This window comes from Spinacia oleracea, chromosome 2 (genome assembly GCF_020520425.1).
Source record: "Spinacia oleracea cultivar Varoflay chromosome 2, BTI_SOV_V1, whole genome shotgun sequence".
NCBI lineage: Eukaryota > Viridiplantae > Streptophyta > Magnoliopsida > Caryophyllales > Amaranthaceae > Spinacia > Spinacia oleracea.
Window position 1 is genome coordinate 46,410,937 of NC_079488.1, and position 20,572 is coordinate 46,431,508.

The following is a 20,572-nucleotide window of genomic DNA, read 5'->3' on the forward strand; positions in this document are numbered from 1 at the left end:
AATTAAATGGAAAAATGAATTCTTTTCATTTATTGTGAATGATTAACCAATAATGTTTTACAAAGATTTAAACTCTAAAACTTTAAAACATTAAACAGAGACATCAAAGCCATTCTCCAATATGCTTGATTCCCACAGCTGCAGTGTGCGAGTTGTGCTTCGCCTGCGGCAGAGGTTTAGTTAAATGGATCTGATATGTTGTCATCAGTTCCAATTTTGCTTATCTCAACTTCTTTTCTTTCAACGAACTCTCGTAGAAGGTGAAATCTACGAAGTACATGCTTGACTCTCTGGTGGTGTCTAGGCTCCTTTGCCTGTGCAATAGCTCCGTTATTGTCACAATACAGGGCTATTGGTCCTTTAATGGAGGGGACTACACCAAGTTCACCTATGAACTTCCTTAGCCATATAGCTTCCTTTGCTGCTTCATGTGCAGCAATGTACTCCGCTTCAGTTGTAGAATCCGCAATAGTGCTTTGTTTAGCACTTTTCCAGCTTACTGCTCCTCCGTTGAGGCAGAAGACAAACCCAGACTGTGATCTAAAATCATCTTTGTCGGTTTGGAAACTTGCGTCCGTATAGCCTTTAACAATTAATTCATCTTCTCCACCATAGACCAGGATGTCATCTTTGTGCCTTTTCAGGTACTTCAGAATATTCTTGGCAGCAGTCCAATGCGCCTCTCCTGGGTCTGACTGGTATCTGCTCGTAGCACTGAGTGCGTACGCAACATCCGGGCGTGTACATATCATAGCATACATTATTGAACCAATCAATGATGCATATGGAATCCCATTCATTCGTCTACGCTCATCAAGTGTTTTTGGGCACTGAGTCTTGCTTAGAGTCATTCCATGAGACATGGGTAGGTAGCCTCGCTTGGAGTCCGCCATCTTGAACCTATCAAGCACCTTATTGATATAAGTGCTTTGACTAAGTCCAATCATCCTTTTAGATCTATCTCTGTAAATCTTGATGCCCAATATGTACTGTGCTTCTCCTAGATCCTTCATCGAAAAACATTTCCCAAGCCAAATCTTGACAGAGTTCAACATAGGAATGTCATTTCCGATAAGTAATATGTCGTCGACATATAATACTAGGAAAGCAATTTTGCTCCCACTGACCTTCTTGTATACACAAGATTCGTCTGCGTTCTTGATGAAACCAAAGTCACTGACTGCTTCATCAAAACGTATATTCCAGCTCCTGGATGCCTGCTTCAATCCGTAGATTGACTTCTTTAGCTTGCATACCTTTTTAGCATTCTTTGGATCCTCAAAACCTTCAGGCTGTGTCATAAACACAGTTTCTGTTAAAACGCCGTTTAAGAAAGCAGTTTTGACATCCATCTGCCATATTTCGTAATCGTAATATGCAGCGATTGCTAACATTATCCGAATAGACTTTAGCATTGCAACTGGTGAAAAGGTTTCATCGTAATCCACACCGTGGACTTGCCTGTAACCTTTTGCAACCAATCTAGCTTTGAAAACATCAAGTTTTCCATCCTTGTCCTTTTTCAGTTTGAAAACCCATTTGCTTCCAATGGCTTGGTAGCCATCTGGCAAATCGACCAAATCCCATACTTGGTTTTCAGACATGGAGTCTAATTCAGATTGCATGGCTTCTTGCCATTGCTTGGAGCTAGGGCTCGTCATAGCTTGTTTGTAAGTCGCAGGTTCATCACTTTCAAGTAATAGAACGTCATAGCTCTCGTTCGTCAAAATACCTAAGTACCTTTCCGGTTGAGATCTATATCTTTGCGATCTACGCGGGGTAACATTTCTAGATTGACCATGATTCTCACCAGATTCTTCTAAAGATCTCTGAGTTTCATCCTGAATGTCATCTTGAGCATTCTCTAGAGTTTGTTGTTCGACTCGAATTTCTTCGAGGTCTACTTTTCTCCCACTTGTCATTTTGGAAATGTGATCTTTCTCCAAAAAGACACCATCTCGAGCAACAAACACCTTGTTCTCAGATGTATTGTAGAAGTAATACCCCTTTGTTTCCTTTGGATAGCCCACAAGGATACATTTGTCAGATTTTGGATGAAGTTTGTCTGAAATTAATCGTTTGACGTATACTTCACATCCCCAAATCTTAAGAAAAGACACATTTGGAGGCTTTCCAAACCATAATTCGTATGGAGTCTTTTTGACAGCTTTAGACGGAGCTCTATTTATAGTGAGTGCAGCTGTATTTAGTGCATGTCCCCAAAATTCTAATGGAAGTTCGGCCTGAGCCAACATTGACCTGACCATGTCTAGCAAGGTTCTGTTCCTCCGTTCCGACACACCGTTCCATTGTGGTGTTCCAGGAGGAGTCAATTCTGATAGAATTCCACATTCTTTCAGATGGTCATCAAATTCATAGCTCAGATATTCACCGCCTCTATCAGACCGCAGTGCCTTAATCTTCTTGCCTAATTGATTCTCTACTTCACTCTGAAATTCCTTGAATTTGTCAAAGGATTCAGACTTATGCTTCATTAGGTAGACATAACCATACCTACTGAAGTCATCAGTGAAAGTGATAAAGTAGCTGAAACCACCTCTAGCATTTGTACTCATTGGTCCACATACATCTGTATGGATTGAACCCAATAGTTCATTTGCTCTTTCTCCAACTTTAGAGAAAGGTTGCTTTGTCATTTTGCCAAGTAAACATGATTCGCATTTACCATAATCCTCTAAGTCAAATGGTTCTAGAATTCCTTCCTTTTGAAGTCTTTCTAAGCGTTTCAAGTTTATATGGCCTAATCGACAATGCCACAGATAGGTGAGATCTGAATCATCCTTTTTGGCCTTTTTGGTATTTATGTTATATACTTGTTTGTCGTGATCTAATAAATAAAGTCCATTGACTAATCTAGCAGATCCATAAAACATCTCTTTAAAATAAAACGAACAACTATTGTCTTTTATTAAAAAGGAAAATCCCTTAGCATCTAAGCAAGAAACTGAAATGATGTTTTTAGTAAGACTTGGAACATGGAAACATTCTTCCAGTTCCAAAACTAGCCCGGAGGGCAACAACAAATAGTAAGTTCCTACAGCTAATGCAGCAATCCGTGCTCCATTTCCCACTCGTAGGTCGACTTCACCCTTGCTTAACTTTCTACTTCTGCTTAGTCCCTGTGGATTGGAACATAAATGTGAGCCACAACCTGTATCTAATACCCAAGAAGTTGAATTAGCAAGTATACAGTCTATAACGAAAATACCTGAAGATGGAACGACTGTTCCGTTCTTCTGATCTTCCTTTAGCTTCAAGCAATCTCTCTTCCAATGCCCTTTCTTCTTGCAGTAGAAGCATTCGGATTCAGAAGTGGGTTGACTGACCTTCCTCTTTACAGATTTGGCGCCAGTTTTCTTAGTTGGGCTGGCCTTGTTGCCACCTTTCTTAGCATTCCTCTTCTTTCTAGATTTCTTGAACTTGCCCCCACGCACCATAAGCACATCCTGCTTATCATTTTTGAGCGTCTTTTCAGCGGTGTTCAGCATACCGTGAAGCTCAGTGAGCGTTTTGTCCAGACTATTCATACTGTAGTTCAGTTTGAACTGATCATACCCGCTATGAAGAGAATGGAGGATGGTGTCTATAGCCATTTCCTGAGAAAATTGCTGATCCAGCCGACTCATATTCTCAATGAGTCCAATCATTTTGAGAACATGTGGACTTACGGGCTCGCCTTTCTTAAGCTTGGTCTCAAGAATTTGCCTATGAGTCTCGAATCTTTCGACTCGAGCCAGATCTTGGAACATGTTCTTCAACTCACTGATGATTGTGAAAGCATCTGAGTTGATGAACGTTTTCTGCAGATCCGCACTCATGGTGGCGAGCATTAGACATTTCAAATCCTTGTTGGCATCAATCCAACGATTGAGGGCTGCCTGAGTGACCCCGTCGCCTGCGGCTTCGGGCATCGCCTCATCTAGGACATACTCCTTTTCTTCCTGCATAAGAACTATTTGCAAGTTCCTTTGCCAGTCAAGGAAGTTTTTCCCGTTCAACTTCTCCTTTTCGAGAATTGATCGAATGTTGAATGAATTGTTGTTTGCCATATTAAAAACTACAATTGAAAAGAATAAACAAATAAATAACCATTCACAGTTTCTCTTAATAAACTTAAATCCTAGCATACATGCATAATTTAATGTTTATTAAGCATTTTATTCAAGTTATGTGTTCCGGAAGGTGTGAATAAAATGATTCCAAGATCCTAAAATCATTGAAGAACTAAGCACAGTTTGTCGACTTAATCCTAAAACATCTTAGGTAAGCAAAAGCCTTTTGCTAATAGTCTAGAAACTATTCTTGGTTGATATGTACGTCTAAGAACTTATTAGGTAAACCTATCGATTTTGCCACGACATAAAAGGACTCCTTACTTATATCGTTGAGTTTCACCAAAACTAACATGTACTCACAATTATTTGTGTACCTTGCCCCTTTAGGACCAATAAGTAACACCTCGCTGAGCGAAAACTATTACTAGATTGATGTAAAGGATATCCAAGCAAGTGTATATTTTGGCATGGCACCTTTTAACTCAATTTTTAAGTTTGGAACTTAAGGCTCTTACTATGTTGGTTAGATTTTAAGTGAACTAAAATCCTTAATCATGCAACATAATCAAGCCACAATCTTATGCATAATTAAGACATATTTAAAGCAATAAATAACTTAAAGCATGCATAAGATAAATGTGATCTAGTATGGCCCGACTTCATCTTGAAGCTTTGACTTCAAAGTCCGTCTTGAAAATCTCCGTGGGAAGCACCATTTTCTTCAAATAGGATAACCTATAACTAATTATAACTATTTGATGGTACGCAGACCATATTTGAATTGAAAAATAACTTTGGTACTTTAGACCAATTACATTCAAATTAATGGTGCGCAGACCATATTTTCTATCCTATTTGGGCCATACTAGTCACTTCATAACCTGCAAAACAGTACATATACAATATATACCATTCACCCATTCATTATCATGAATGGCCCACATAGCTGGTTAGTAAAACACATTATGCATCATGTAAACATTTGCAGCAATTAATCAAGGGCACCAATAATCTACCAATTATTCAGTCCTTATTAATTCTAATCAAGTTGTTTTAACCTTAAGGATTTGTAGACCTAATCAAGAGTTTATGACTAAAAGGGCTCCCACTTAAACCAATAAATTCGTATGCTTTACTAATTTTAAACATAAAAATGTATTTCTAGTCTAACCGGAAACATACAAATTTAATTAAAATTTAAAGCTCATATGAATTTATAATTGAATCCAAAAAGTTTAATTTAATTTCAGTCGTATTTAAATTAATTCATGATTTTAATTTTAGTAAAATAATTAGAATAAATAAAATTTATTATAATTACAATAATCAAAATTAAAATCCAAGAAAATAATTTAAATTATTAATTTTAAAATTAATTAAAATTACGTAAACTGAAAATTTTCAAATTAAACATTCAAAACGATCTAATCGCAACGCAAACACCCTACGCATCGCACGCCCATGGGCCACACGCACACAGCCATCGCTGGCCATGTGCGCGCAGCCCATGCGCTCGTCGCATAGCTGCTGCATCTTCCATCGCAAGCCATCGCACGTTGTGGTGCTCGCTGCGCGCGCGCCAGCGCTCGACGCACGCGAGCCATCGCTCGCTGTGCGCGCTCGCCAGCGCTCGCTGCGCGCGCTCCAGGGCTTGATGCACGCGAGCCATCGCTCGCTGTGCGCGAGCAATTGCGCGCGATCAACGCTGGGCGCAGCGCTCGTGGCACGCGAGCTTGCGCTCGCTGCGCGCGAGGCTGCGCGCGCTTGCGCGAGGCAGTGCGCGTTGTGGCGCAGCTCGCTTGCTGCCCACACGCGACTGCCATGCCTTGCCTTCGCCCATGCCCATTCGTCATAGCTTGTGGCCCACGACACAAGGCAGGGCTGCTGCCTTGTGCTCGTGCACCATGCCCCTTGCCCATTGCATTCGTGCCGCACGGGCGACGAGCTCCCTTGCTCGTCGTCGCATGCCCGCACTATACAACACCCCTTAAGGGTAACACGAAGCGTCCATTGCTTTGTGCGTGCAAGTTATATGAACGAATCGCATAAAAATTTAAAATATATATTTAAAATTAATGACAAATTAATAAATAATATTAATTTCATAATTTTAGGGCAAAAAATCAAAAATTTATTATTCAATTGATTTCCGATTATTATGGATTCAAGCCTAGGTCATAAAAATTTTAAATTTATCATAAATTTACAATTTTTATGGTGGTTTTTAATCATAGGTTTCTAATTAAATTATAATTAATTATGAAAATCAAATTAATTCTAAATTATTCTAATTTTCAACAAATTAATCATAATTACAAATTAGATTGCATAATTAACAAGGCTAGGCATTCAAACTTGTTAAACATATACAGTAGGTCAATCAAAAATTCAAGATTTATCAACAAGAATCAAAAATATTTAATTTAACATCTTAAATTTACGAAATTTTGTATTCGAAAAACTAAAACCTTCGAAAAGTCATAGTTAGGCTTCGAATTTGAGAATTCTGGGTTTTACATTTGACAAGACTATTTTTGTCAAAATTTTAGAATGCCTTTTACATGCGGAATTGACACAAAAATCACTCGATTTGGATGAGTAACGAAGAAACTGCCGAAAAACTGCGTACGTATAATTAAATAAACGCAATTTGCAATTAATTAACAATTACGAAAATTAATCACCCTTTTTAATTCATGCAAATTTGTAATATTTAACCATGTTCATGCAATTTAGATTATGAAAATAATAAGAGGCTCGTGATACCACTGTTAGGTTATGATTCATATGACAATTCATAAATCATGCGGAAAAACCATTTAGCCAGGAATACATATTATTTACACATAATCATATAGCATAGTTTAGATGCATACTCTTTGTTGCGTGCCTTCCCTAGCTGCGCCCGAACCGAAAAAGAACAAGTCTTTAGGACTCCAAGTGTCGTCCCTCCGTAGATAGTCCACAGCACGTCCGGATCCGCCTTAAGATTGACCAACTAGAATCGCCCTTAAGGTACTAAAGAATTTCGGCACTCTTAGGTAAGAAATGTGTCTGAATTTTCTCTCAAAAACTCACTTTGAATACTTGAATAATCTATGAAAATATGTGACCCTAGGCACGTATTTATAGAGTTATGGAAAGGGTTTTGGAATCCTATTAGGATACTAATTTATTTAATTATAACCCCACTAGGACTCTAATTAAATAATCATTATCTAATAGTTTTAGGATTTAATCACACTTCGAATTCTGATTGCTTCAGGATTCCCGCACATGCAATGCACGAGCACCGTACACCCGCGCAAGCCTTGCGGCCCACGCTAGGCGCACAACGCTCGGCCCATTGCTGCGCTCCGCGCGCGCGCGCCCAAGGCCTTGGCTGGGCCTGGCCTTGCGCTGGGCCTGGTCGAGGCTTGGCGTGCGCTGGTGTGCGTTGGCTCGCTGGGCGATGGCCTGGCTTCGTGCTGGGCCTTCGTCTAGCGGGCCTCGTCTGATGCTAATTCGTACGATACGCTTCCGATTAAATTCCCGATTCCGGAATTCATTTCCGATACGAACAATATTTAATATTTCCGATTCCGGAATCAATTTCCGTTTCGAACAAATATTTAATATTTCCATTTCCAGAATTATTTTCCGATTCCGATAATATTTCCGATTCTGACAATATTTCCATTTCCGGCAATATTTCCATTTCCGATAATATTTTCCGATACGTACCATGTTTCCGTTTCCGGCAACATCTACGACTTGGATAATATTTATATTTCCGATACGATCCATATTTCCGTTTCCGGCAATATCATCGTTTCCGGAGTATTCATTTCTTGCCTGTGACGATCTCAGCTCCCACTGAAACCAAGATCCGTCGATTCCGAATATCCATAGATGGAGTATCTAATGCCATTAAATACTTGATCCGTTTACGTACTATTTGTGTGACCCTACGGGTTCAGTCAAGAGTAAGCTGTGGATTAATATCATTAATTCCACTTGAACTGAAGCGGCCTCTAGCTAGGCATTCAGCTCACTTGATCTCACTGAATTATTAACTTGTTAATTAATACTGAACCGCATTTATTAGACTTAACATAGAATGCATACTTGGACCAAGGGCATTATTTCCTTCAAATCACACAATGCTTTATCAATGAATAATGCACCTACATGACAGGGGATGGAAAAACTACCCGGATCCTTAAGTTTGGGTGGAGACATATTTTGCAATATGGCACTACACTCTTCAGTTAGAGCGACTCTCTCCACACCACCATAATCCATTTTCTTAGTGATCATCTCTTTCAAAAATTTTGCATAAACATGAACTTGAGATATTAAATCAGTAAAAGGGACCGTTACCTCAAGATTCTTGACCATTGCCAAGAACTTACCAAGTTGTTGATCGACCTTGGTTTTCTGCATCCGGTGAGGGAAAGGCAACTTAGGCACAATAGGGAGAGAATCAGCAATCTTCTCTTTCCCCTTATTTGCGCCAACCTCATCAGTATTATCAACTTTCCGGACTTGAGTCTCTACATCAATTTCTTTCTCTGGTCCATCTGTGTTCTCCTTAGCAAGAGTTGCATCATCAATGGGCATCCGGGGTCCATCATATTTAGTGCCACTTCTAAGAGTGATAGCATTCGCACTATCTCTATTCTGGGGCGGAGTAGGTTGCCCTGGTAGTGTACCCGGTTGCCTTTGAGATAGAGTGTCAGCAAGTTGAGCAACTTGATTCTCCAACATTCTATTCTGATTCTTCAACTCTTTGATGCTCTCATCATGGTTCTTTTGAGCTATCTCTGCGGTCTTCTGCATATTTGCAATGAGCTTATACAGATCACCCATGTTAGGCTCTGGAGTAGCACTGCTCTGAGGGGGTTGTTGATATCCTTGATGAGGGGGCCTATTGAACCCCCAGGGAGCATTATGTGAGGCTCCTTGTTGAAATGGAGGCCTAACAACATGTGGTTGAGGTGGATGGAACTGTGGATGCGACCATTGTTGCTGGGGTTCTGGATTCTGAACATTGTTGCCCCGATATGAGAAATTTGGATGATTCCTCCAAACCAGATTAAATGAATTGGAATATGGGTCATTGGGTTGTCTCTGTTGAAAAGCATTCACTTGCTCCAATTGCGTTCCTGCGAACTATAAGAGCACTCGTGACCAAAGTGACCTTGGATGCCACATACTTCGCAGTAAGAAGTTGTCACTGGAGCTACACTAGACATAGCATTGATACTCATTGGGGGAGTACCAGACTGAGGAGCCTTCAAAGAATCGATCTCCAGGTTCAAGGCTGCCACTTTGAGGACAATAGAGCATAAGCATCGACATCTAATTTTCCTTTCTTGGATGTGGTTCTGGTGGTGCTATAATGGTTGGCAGCTAAATTGGCAAGAAAATCATAACCTGCATCCACTTCTTTGTCAAGAAAAACGCCCCCAGCAGCAGAATCAACCGTGTTCTTTGTTTCATCTTGCAAACCATGATAGAAAATCGGAACCAAGAACCATTTTTCAATGTTGTGATGCGGACACGACCGCTGCAAAGCCTTGAATCTATCCCCGGCTTCTCGAAGTGATTCACCAGGTTCTTGAGTGAATGTAGTCAGCTTATGCCTTATTTCAGCAGTCTTAGTGGGTGGAAAGAATTCTTCTAGAAAGGCCTGTGAAATAGCACTCCACTCTGTCTCCTTGACATCATTCAACCATGTCTGAGCCTTATCACGAAGGCTAAAACCAAACAACATTTCAATTGGTCTTGAGTGACCCCTTGATGCTTGATAGTACCACAGAGTTGGTTGAACCTCTGCAAATGGTTGGTGGGTTCCTCAAATGGATGGCCACCATATTGACTTTGTGGGACCATAGAGATTAGAGCGGGCTTGATCTCAAAGTTGATTACCTCAATGGTTGGCATTGTAAGCCCAGTCGGAACACTATTCGAGGAAGGTACCCCATATTATTTCAGGGATTTAAACATCGTGTGACTCGGTGGAGTCTGTGAGTCTTGGGACCCTGACTGCTTCTTCTTTTTCTGTCGCTTTTTTAGTTGGCGAAGGGTCTTTCCGAGATCGGGATCGGGAGGAACCAAGTGTGAGGGGGTCGAAAAAGCACGAGGCTAATGCGTGACGTCGCCCCTCGTAGGTGTGATGATTATTTTTTATTCAATCAAGTGTAATTGGATTTCCTGTGAGTTTACACCGAATTGACTAGTAATATAGGAATCGCCATTCAGTTTTAACGACAATGAGAAAAATGACAAAACCCGGTTATCGTGACATAAAGGGAGTGCAATTATGTTTGACCACGATAACCGTTGGTTCCCTTGTGATCCCTGGTGTGGGGATCTCTCAACATACACCCACAAGGTAGAGATTGATGGTTCGGGGGACTGTAACTACCGAGAGGAGTACTCGCTCGTCGATAACTCCAGAGGCGGGATATCCTTACTAGCTCAGCATAAATAATTGAAGGGACATGCGTTAACTATTAAACTAATCTGAGTTGATTTTAGCAATATGCAACATATAATACTAGATCGATCCCGATTATCTGATTTAGATTGCATTAAGGGACCTAGCATGATAATCCAATTTCCCAAAAATATTATATTTATTAAGCGTGGTAGAACAATCAGATTTAGTTAGTTTAACAGTTCATAAAAAGGGCAAGGAAAGCAATTAAATCATCGAAAAGGGACACATTACGACGCACCCTTGAGAGGTGCTCACGGTTCTCAGAAAACTAACCACATTGACTTTGCTATTTCTCCTTTTTATTTAACGAATCTCAAATTATGGGACAGGATATGTTCTGTTCGATTTATGGATCAATTGCGACAGAACGTGTGAATAATTTCGCAGCGTGAGGCTTAGGCTAAGGGTTGGAGTCAATACTCAGAATATGAATTGTGTGTTGTTGTCACGTCAAATTTGGGGCTGTATTTATAGGGAAGAGTTCGTGGAAATATAGAATTTTAGAGTTCTAATCCACAAAGAATTAGGAAAAAACACGTACCTAGGTAATTTCAGCGCCCAGGCCTGGGCGCCGAAGAGCCAGGCGTTGAAAATAGGGTCTGGGCTGTTTTCTTAGTCAGATTCGGATTCCTGAAATCCGTAGTGTTTGAGACTTAATCGAGTCTTTTAGTGCGTATCAATTTCATGACGGAATGCGTCTGGGCCCGTTACGAACTCTAGGCTCGTTAGGATTTCAATTAACACGTAACTCTTATTTCCGAATCATATTAGGAATAGGATTCTCGCAGTTTTCTATCTCATATAGGATTTATGTTGGAGTGCAACACCTAATTCTGACAGGTTTCTATCTTTTATGACTTGCCACTTTTAGAAGCTACCCTTTTACGGCAGTTACTATTTTTAGCAGGTTTCCATAAATAGCAGGTTTCTATAAAAAGCAGGTTTCTATAAATATCAGGTTTCGGGTGAAACGAGAAGGGTGATTGAGATTCGTTATTTTATAGGAGATGCGTTGTCAAGTGGAGATTTATGTTCTCATCATCGAACCTTCCCTTTCGGGAATGTGGACAAAAGTAGGTGTCTACAGTTAGCCCCCACTTTGACTGAGTCTTGGAATAAGACGATGGTCAAAGTACTAGACGGAGTGCGCCACACAAGCCATGGTGACCCGTTTTTGCGAGGGTCTCACGAGCCCCCGAGTGATAACATTTGACTTAAGGGTCATCACTTGAAGTGTCGACATATCCCTCACGTGTCATTGGGATTTGTCAACTGATAGTATAGAAACTTCCTCACTTTGTCATTGGAAGGATCTAAAGGTGCGTAGAAACTCCCTTACTTTGTCATTGGGAGTAACTACAGATGTTTTCAAAATCAAAGCTATAAAGTGTAATTGGGCCTGGCCAAGCCCAATCACGAGGTAAAATGTATTTAAAGATTCTCATTTTCAGGGCTAGCTAAACGAGAAAACCCCCTTGTTTTTATGGGACGTAAAACGAAGGAAAATCCAGCACATCGCTCTTTTTTTGGAAAAAAAGGAAAACCAATCCTTTTAATTTTTGGAAAAGGGAAAACCGATCTCATCGTTCTTTTTTGGAAAAACGGAAAACCAATCCTTTAATTTTTGGAAAAAAGGGAAAACCAATCACATCGTTCTTTTTTGGAAAAACGGAAAACCAATCCTTTAATTTTTGGAAAAAGGAAAACCGATCCTTTAATTTTTGGAAAAAGGGAAACCGATCCTTTAATTTTTGGAAAAAGGGAAAACCGATCCTTTAATTTTTGGAAAAAGGGAAAACCGATAAAGGTTATCGCTGCAGCGACTAAGGACCTGCGCGGTTAGTGACGCAGACCCCGCCGGCTAAAGATGGCGAGCCTGTCCGCTAAGGGTGGACACTCCGTTCGATAGAAGTGGACGAATCTATTTTTGAAATTTGAAAATAAGGACCTACGCGGCTTGTGACGTAGACCCCGCCGGCTAAAGATGGCGAACCTGTCCGCTAAGGGTGGACACCCCGTCCGATAGAAGTGGACGAATCTATTTTGAAATTTGTTTTGTGTTCATTTTTTGAAAATAAGGACCTACGTGGTTTGTGACGTAGACCCCGCCGGCTGAAGATGGCGAGCCTATTTTGAATTTGAAGACTTTATTTTTGAAAACTGAGGACCTGCGCGGCTAGTGACGCAGACCCCGCCCGCTGGAGGTGGGCGAACCTTGTCCGCTAAGGGTGGACGCCCCGCCCGCTGGAGGTGAGCGAACCTGAATTAGTCTTTTCGATTTGGGACTCGCGTGGTTCGTGGCGCGATCTTGCCCGATTGAGATGGGCAAGTCCCTATTTCATTTGTTCTTGTAATTTTTTTTTATTTTTTTTTTTAAGAATTTGTTTTTATTCATTCTCGAAGGAGCGAATTCTTTCGAGGGATGCTCGGATTTAGTTGCAACCTGAATGTGGGTTGACAACGTGCTTAGACGGACCATTGTCTTGTGGTCATCTTCCTTCATGGTTTTGAGCTAGTCCTTACGGCTCAATTTTGCCACTACCTGGGTCCTTGATTGGGGGACCATGTAACGGCGACCTTTGTCTTGAGGTCGTAAACCGGTTCTTTTTCTTTTGAGATTATCCAAACACGGGACTTTGTACAGCGTAGTCTGGAAATATTGTTTTAACTTTGCATACCTTTTTTTTGAGATATATTTTTTTGAGCCACCAAGTACTCGTGCTTGGCGGTCAGTTCTTGTCAAATGGGTTCTTTGGGGATACGCATTTTGTAATGTCCTTGATTGTGTTTGGGATCGTGCTCGTAAGTGCGAGCGATCTTCGTAGTGGTGTGCTACTCTTGACAAAGTCGTGAGGTGCAACTTTCAGTAAGGAAATTGGCAATTTTCGAGTCAAATGGACGCGGCAGGGCCCAATAGAAGTTAGGTCCTTTTTTGAGCCTGGGTTTATTTTCGGCGCCCAGGCCTGGGCGTTGAAATAATTCACGCCCAGGTGGGGCGTTGAAAGTGTTGTTTGGGCTGGTCTTTTGATGACACAGTTGGCCTTTTGTTCATTCGTTTATTTCACTTGGAAGTTCTATGTATTCTCTTTTCTTTTGTTTTTTCTTTGTTTTTAGAACGTGATGATTTTCTTGAAAAGTTGTAGCCGATTGGTGGACTACGGTGCTTGTGGCTTTGGGGCGATTATTTTAAGGAATTGTTGCTCTTAAGGCGTACAGTTATTGCGATAGTTGGGCGAGTCTATATGGCCCGAGGAACATATCTTGAGGCGTAAGACTTTGACCGCTCTTGTTGTTGTATATTTTTCCTTTTGAACGCGTTCGTGAATGTTCGATACTTAGAATGATGATATGTATGTGCGAACGAGCGTTCATAGAATTGCCGATGTGTGCGGTTCCATTAATCAGTTTGCTTGAATCATATTTTTTGAGCAATGACTGATTTTGAATAGTTTTGCTTAGAAGCTCGATAGGGTTCAGGTCCATTCATGAAGTGGGCTCAAGCATCGTGCCCTTTCGATTGTTCAAACATTTGCTTCGAGATTTTTTTATTTTGCTATGGTTGTTTCGTAGCTTGGAGTCCCCAAGTATGCATGTTGGGATGCTTCCTTTTGGCGTACGATTTTCGTAGGTTCTTTCGAGAAAGATGCCTTGGGGTTCCGCTCGTGTAGGTGCGAGCTATCTCTTCCGTGGCAGGTAATGTTTTGCTACTTTCAATCCTTAATGTAGAAGTCGTGTGGCTTGCGTTTGGGCGATAAGTAGTCTTTGCCTCTTTTACACGTGCTCTTGGTCGTGCCTACATTAGTGCAATATGCCTTACTCTTTTTTTAGACTTGTACCGTGGTATGGTTGAACTTATGGTGCGACGTAGGCTTGTGTGGCCTAACAGCGTGTCTTAGAACATTCCTCCAGGTGTTGGGATATCATTATTATTTTTGCATTGGAGTATTTCATCAAGCCTCGTTCAGGTGTTCGAACAAGTGTAGCACCTTCTGCGTGGGTTTGCACGGCTTATTACTTCGTTCGATGCGAGGATTCATAGGTGTTTCTTTCTTGTTTTTATATCTGGGCAAAACTTGGCTAACAGAAAGATTCAGCGCCCAAGCTGGGGCGTTAAAGATATCGGCGCCCAGCTCTGGGCGTTAAAAATGATTTCTGGGGACAGTTCTTATCCTTGATTTTTTCTTTCGTTTTTGCTTTGGAACGAGGTAGACTGTGTAACGGGCGCTTGTAGGGCGAGCGTTATGTGCAGTAGTTGGATCGGAGTTTCGGTGACTCGTGATTTCAGTTACCCTTGTTAGTGGGGTGACTTTATATATTCTAAGTGGTGCTTAGAATTTGGGAGGGGTTGTAGCCATTCTAAGGTTCGTTTTACACGATTGACCTTAGGATTGTGCCCTTATGATGTATGTATAGCATTAGCGTCGAGAATTTGCGATAAAATCGTCATTTTGAGCATTTTTAGAGTGTTTTTCTCAAGCCTCCAATTGTAGCTACGGGATTGGCTTGGTGATATAATGTTTTGCATACGTTTTTATGCATTCATGGTGACATGGATCATGAACAGTTTGAACCAGACTCGTTTAGTGCGAGGCACGTTCGGGTAGTGATTTTGCTACTTCTCTTGTAGATGTCGTATTGTGCGACATTGCCTATGGTCAAGGTAGTCACATGTTGAAGTGTGCCTTGAATAAAAGCTAGGTGCCTTTCTTTACCCATAATCATATTTAGAAATCTTTTTGACTCACTTGCAAAACGCATACTTAGATTAAACAATGACACTTTATTATCTTCGAAGAAGCCTTTGAAAATTATTTGAAATCCGAGTTCTACTGTGTACAATCCGAGGTGTCCTAAGTAGGTTGACTTATAGAAGGGTTCGTACAAGATTACATGAGTGAATCAAAATACTGTTACGATTTTGGAATGCTGTCTAAGGATTTGCTGGAAGCCAGGGTGCAGGTGTCAAGATATTACTTGTGCCCGTTTGGTATATGCTTTTAGGCTTTTAGGGCCATCTTTTCCAGAATTGCGGGAATATAAATGAAAGGCTAAAGTCGTATCACCTAATCAAAAATAACCTAAGGTCCATTAGCTAGGTAGCAAGGGAAGTCAGGATCGAATCCACATGGAAACAGGCGTTCTTTCTACTATCAATTAATTAATCTAGACTATTGTGAACAAAGTTGGTTGATGGTTTGTATACTAAGACTACGAACGAATATTAAACAAGAATGAATCAATATATTAAGGAATCTAGGGTATAGGTTCGCCAACAAATAATAATCCAGGACATTGAACAATCACGATAATCAACAAAGTAATTAATTAGATTAGCAGGCTCTCTCAAGTCGATACTAATCATAGACTTAGAATTAACGGGCTTTCGCTACGTATTAACTCTAATTCTACCTATTGACACAAGTCTAAACATCAAATTGCATCTCTCGAATCTTAATTTGATATTGCATAACTACCACAATTAAACCTGCGCAAATCTAATTGTATAGTGAAATAAACCAATCAATAGGAATCAATTACAATGCCAACATTCATAATCATTCAATCATCCCTTCATATTATTCATGGATCCCCAACCCTAGAAATTAAACTACTCAAGCATGTTGACAATAAACAAAGCAATAATCATAATTGAAAGCATTATTAAAGCAAGACAATGAATTGAAATAAGAATTAATACCTATTTGAAGAACAAAGGAAAGTGAAAGCTTGAATTTTTATTGAGAATTAAACTAAGTGTTTTTGCATAAACTAGAGAGAAAATTAGGCTAAAGGAAATAATACTAAGCTTCAATACTAGAAAATAAAGTGTCCTCTAAAAACAATTAAGGCTTGCTTATATAGTTTGCTCAAAATAAAGCCTAAAAAACGGAAAGAAAACTCGCGCATAAGGGCTAGGGGTTGGCGTCGCCCGATCGGGCGTCGCTTCGCCCGATCGGGCGATCCACTCGATAGTCGGCCCGATCGGGCCAAAATCCGCCCGATCGGGCGGTTTGTGAACTCTCCACATAGCCTCCAGATTGACCGCCCGATCCGGATCGGGCGAGCTGCGACCGATCGGGCGAGCTGCGACCGATCGGGCGCGCGTTGATGGATCCAGATTGCTTATAATTCCGCCCGATGGTTGCATTTCGCCCTCAACTTCCAGGGCGATTTGCAATCTTCAATGTATCTTGCCCATATCACTGAGTCTAACTCCCGGGGCTCAACCATAAGCATCCAAGGCTCCCGAAAGTCGACGATGAAGGTCCCGAACTTCCTCGGGCTCATATAGTGGCCTAGATCAACGTGAAACGGGTCTAAAAAGACCAATATCTCATAATCAAACCTGAAACTCAAGGCACACTCAATAACACAAATTAGTACTAGAAACGGCTCCTAAGAGCACGTTTGACACATAAAAGTACTTAAGGGACGGGGGCAAAAATACTATATAAAACATGCATATCAAACCTCCCCAAGCTAGATCCTTGCTTATCCCTAAGCAAGGAAATCATCGATGAACACAAAACCAACTTCACCCCCGACATAATTCAAAATGAAAAACATAATTCGAGGCAAAATCCAACAAGCATGCATCAATGTTAATCAATCAAATTCATTCAATCGCCAATCTACCTTAACAATCGTCACGCAAAGCGAACCACAAGTGTACAATGGAATTCAAGACTAGTGCTCACACACTCGTCACTCATTTATGTGGCGGATAAAAAAATGTACCCGTTCGCTCCCCTCCCAACATATATGTGTACAATGCCCTCCCAAACTCACAACACTCGTGTGTCTAGAAAAACATGCGCTCAACCTAGTAGTCGACTCGGAATGTGTCATGTCATAACTTGCATTGATAAACAACTACTTTCACATTAATACAACTCTATGCACAAAGGTCGGAAGGTCTTTCAAGCTTGTAATGATAGGCTTAGGTAAGGGTGCGATAAATTTGGGTAAAATGTGAGCTTAAAGCCTCGGCTTTGGGGAGCATAAATCCTAGAAAACCCACGATCAATCACAAATGATGACCACAATTCTCCCACTCAACACATGAAAAAACAACAAACAACCACAATATACTTTCTTGCCTTGATTTCACAATTATAACCAATCACTCATGAAGATAAAGAAATTATAATACCGGAGTGACAAAAGCTTGAATTATCTTGAGAATAACGTTTTTTTTTCTTCCTTTTTTTTTTCTTGCTCAATCTCATTTTTTTTTTCTTTTGAACCTTCACACATTTTTTTTATTCTTCTCATCTCATTCATTTTTTCAACAACAATCATGATAAGAAGAACTTCCCTTTTCATTACTCAATATGCTCAAAATGTACCACACTATGACTCCCTCACCTCACCACTATTAGCTCCCCCAAGCTAGGCTTGGGACTAGTAACCAATGGGGAATTTACGGGCTTGTAATGTGGTTAGTCACCGAATAAAGGGCACAAGCACAACATGGGTAGAAAAAGAGGGAACAAATGTATCTAATTTCATCTGAAAGCTACCTAAATAGAAAAATGCCTTTGTCCTTCACAATGTGCATGTATATGAGTCATAAAACATTACTAATAGTTGCAAACCAATACTCAAAATCAATGGCACACCAGGAAGCTATCACACATCCTAACCAAGTCAACTAGTCAAGCACCAAGTCCACAAGTAGTTAGTCGGAGTTGACTCGTGTTTAGGCATCAAAGCAATCGAACATCAAATCATGGATAACATATCTACATTGCCCATCATCAAATACCAAGAATCAAAACAATTTTCAATCAAAGGGGCACAGGGAAGCATGATTTTGCATTCATCGGAACGTATTTTTGTATTTTTTTATCAAAGCAATAAACTAATCTAGAAAGCATTAAACACACCAAAGAAACACACCAAAATAAAGAAATGCGAAAAGAAAAGAAAAACATACCTACAATGTACAAGTAATGTGAAACCCTCCCCAAACCAAATCAGACAATGTCCTCATTGGCTCAAGGGTATCGAACCAACTCGATCTCATCTCCATCATTGACGGCCATGGCCGCCATCATCATCATCATCACCATCATCTCTGCCACCATGCCCACTAGGAGCCGCTCCCCACCCTCCGTACTGGGTAGGTGTGAAGGTGCCCATAGAACCCGGAGCTCCATATCCCTCCGCGGGATAGGTATACCAGGTAGGGTGCTCGTAATCTGGGGCAATATAGCCCTGCCTGGCATACTGATCATAAAATGGGAACATGGTCCTCTGGTGATCAGCTGCGAACTTTCGGAAACCGAGCTCAAGTCTGCTCAACCTCTCATCAATGGACCCCTGCTCCTCATGTACTACCGGGCCACCCTGGGGCCTCCCCGTGTCTCGACGCCCCCTCCTGAAGTAGGTGCGAGGCTCTGGCAGGTACTGATGGGGCTCTGGCTGAGGGTCAGGCTGAGGTTGGGGGTCAGGCTGAGGCTCTTGCTTAAATCCAACAAATAAATAATGAGCCTGACCGGGTCTGAAACTAGTGCGGCCCTGAGGGTCAGGCAAGGTGAAAAGCCTGTTTCCCTCGAACATCCAGTACATGGCTCCCGGCCTAAACAACCCATGCTCCCCCTGTAGCCTACGGAGTCCAGCAAAATAAGCCAAATCAAGCAAGTTGCTACCCAGAACTGGAGTCTGGTTAGCCTCAGTAAAGTTGGTCGGGACATGGCTATGTGGGTGATCAACCCACCAATGGTAATTTTGGTAGTATGTGTGGAAGTGGCTATGGAGTAAAATTGAGAGGCCATATGATGTGCAAGGTTCATTTTGTAGCTCTCCTCTCCTTCTGAAACGTAGCCACCTAGGATCTCTAGCTCCGTACTCCTGATGTTCTGGGTCTCATCCCTACCAAAGATTGTAAATCCTAGGAACCTGTAAAAGACAATGGGTACCGGGTGTTGTATCTTGGAAGCATGCAAATGTTGCATACTCCCGGGATTAGCATTGCCCGTAAGCTTTCCCCACATGGTGCAGTTATTATGGGTCTCCTTAGGTTTCCTACTATATGTGGTAGACAATCCAAAAATCCTACCAAAATCAGCTAAGCTCATGGTGTAGGTTCGGTTCATCACACGAAATTGAACCGATGACACGGTTCGATAACCATCCCTACGCACATTAAAACTACTCAAAAATTCTAGAGTCAACCGTCTTAATGTGAGACGGAGCATACTATACATGTTACTCATACCAACACCAACAAAAACACGTTTGACATCACGCTCAATTCCCATTTCATGCAAGGATTTTTGACATATAAAGCGAATAGGGATTACCTCCCTCAATTTGAGGTGCATGAATCGTGCTCGTTGCTCCTCCGTAATAAAGATGACATCCGGAAAATCCGTGTCGGGCTCGAATTACGGCGGCGGAGGTGGTGGTGTCGGTTCCCGAGCTCGGCTCGTGGAAGCCTCATGTTGATTTCTTGGTACCCTTGTGCATTTCCTTTGTGGTCGGTTTGCCATTGATGAAAAATCTGATTTTTTTGAGTTTTTGAGCTTTTTGGGTGAATTTGGGGATTTTGTGGGGATGAGAGAAAACTCAAATCGGTTAGGTGTAGGTTGTAGGTTGTAGAGGATGATGAGAGGATGATTTTGATGAAAAAATTGTTGAATTTGGTGGAGATTTGAGGGAGATATGGTGGTTGGAAGTTTTTGGAAGTTGGGGTTTAATGGAGGAAGTGAGAGAAAGTTAGGTTGAAGATGAAGAGGAAGTGAAGAAAGAAAGGGGAAATCGTGGTTTAATCGCTGAAATCACGTCTCGCCCGATCGGGCGACTTTCCGCCCGATCGGGCGGGTTGCGATCCTTTTCTTTTCATATGTGCGCGCCCGATCGGGCGCACCTCGCCCGATCCGGATCGGGCGATTTGCGAAAGCCATTTTCTTTGACTTTTTTTGCTCAGAATCTTCTTTGACTTTTTCCACGAACTTTTCATCAACCGCCCGATCGGGCAAAATAATTTCGCCCGATCGGGCAT

The 20,572-nt window shown here is 41.3% G+C and overlaps 1 pseudogene; it reads right to left on the bottom strand.

Annotated features, from left to right (window-relative positions):
* LOC130467395 (uncharacterized) overlaps positions 1 to 20,572 on the bottom strand; it is a 41,794-nt pseudogene that overhangs the window by 16,831 nt on the left and 4,391 nt on the right.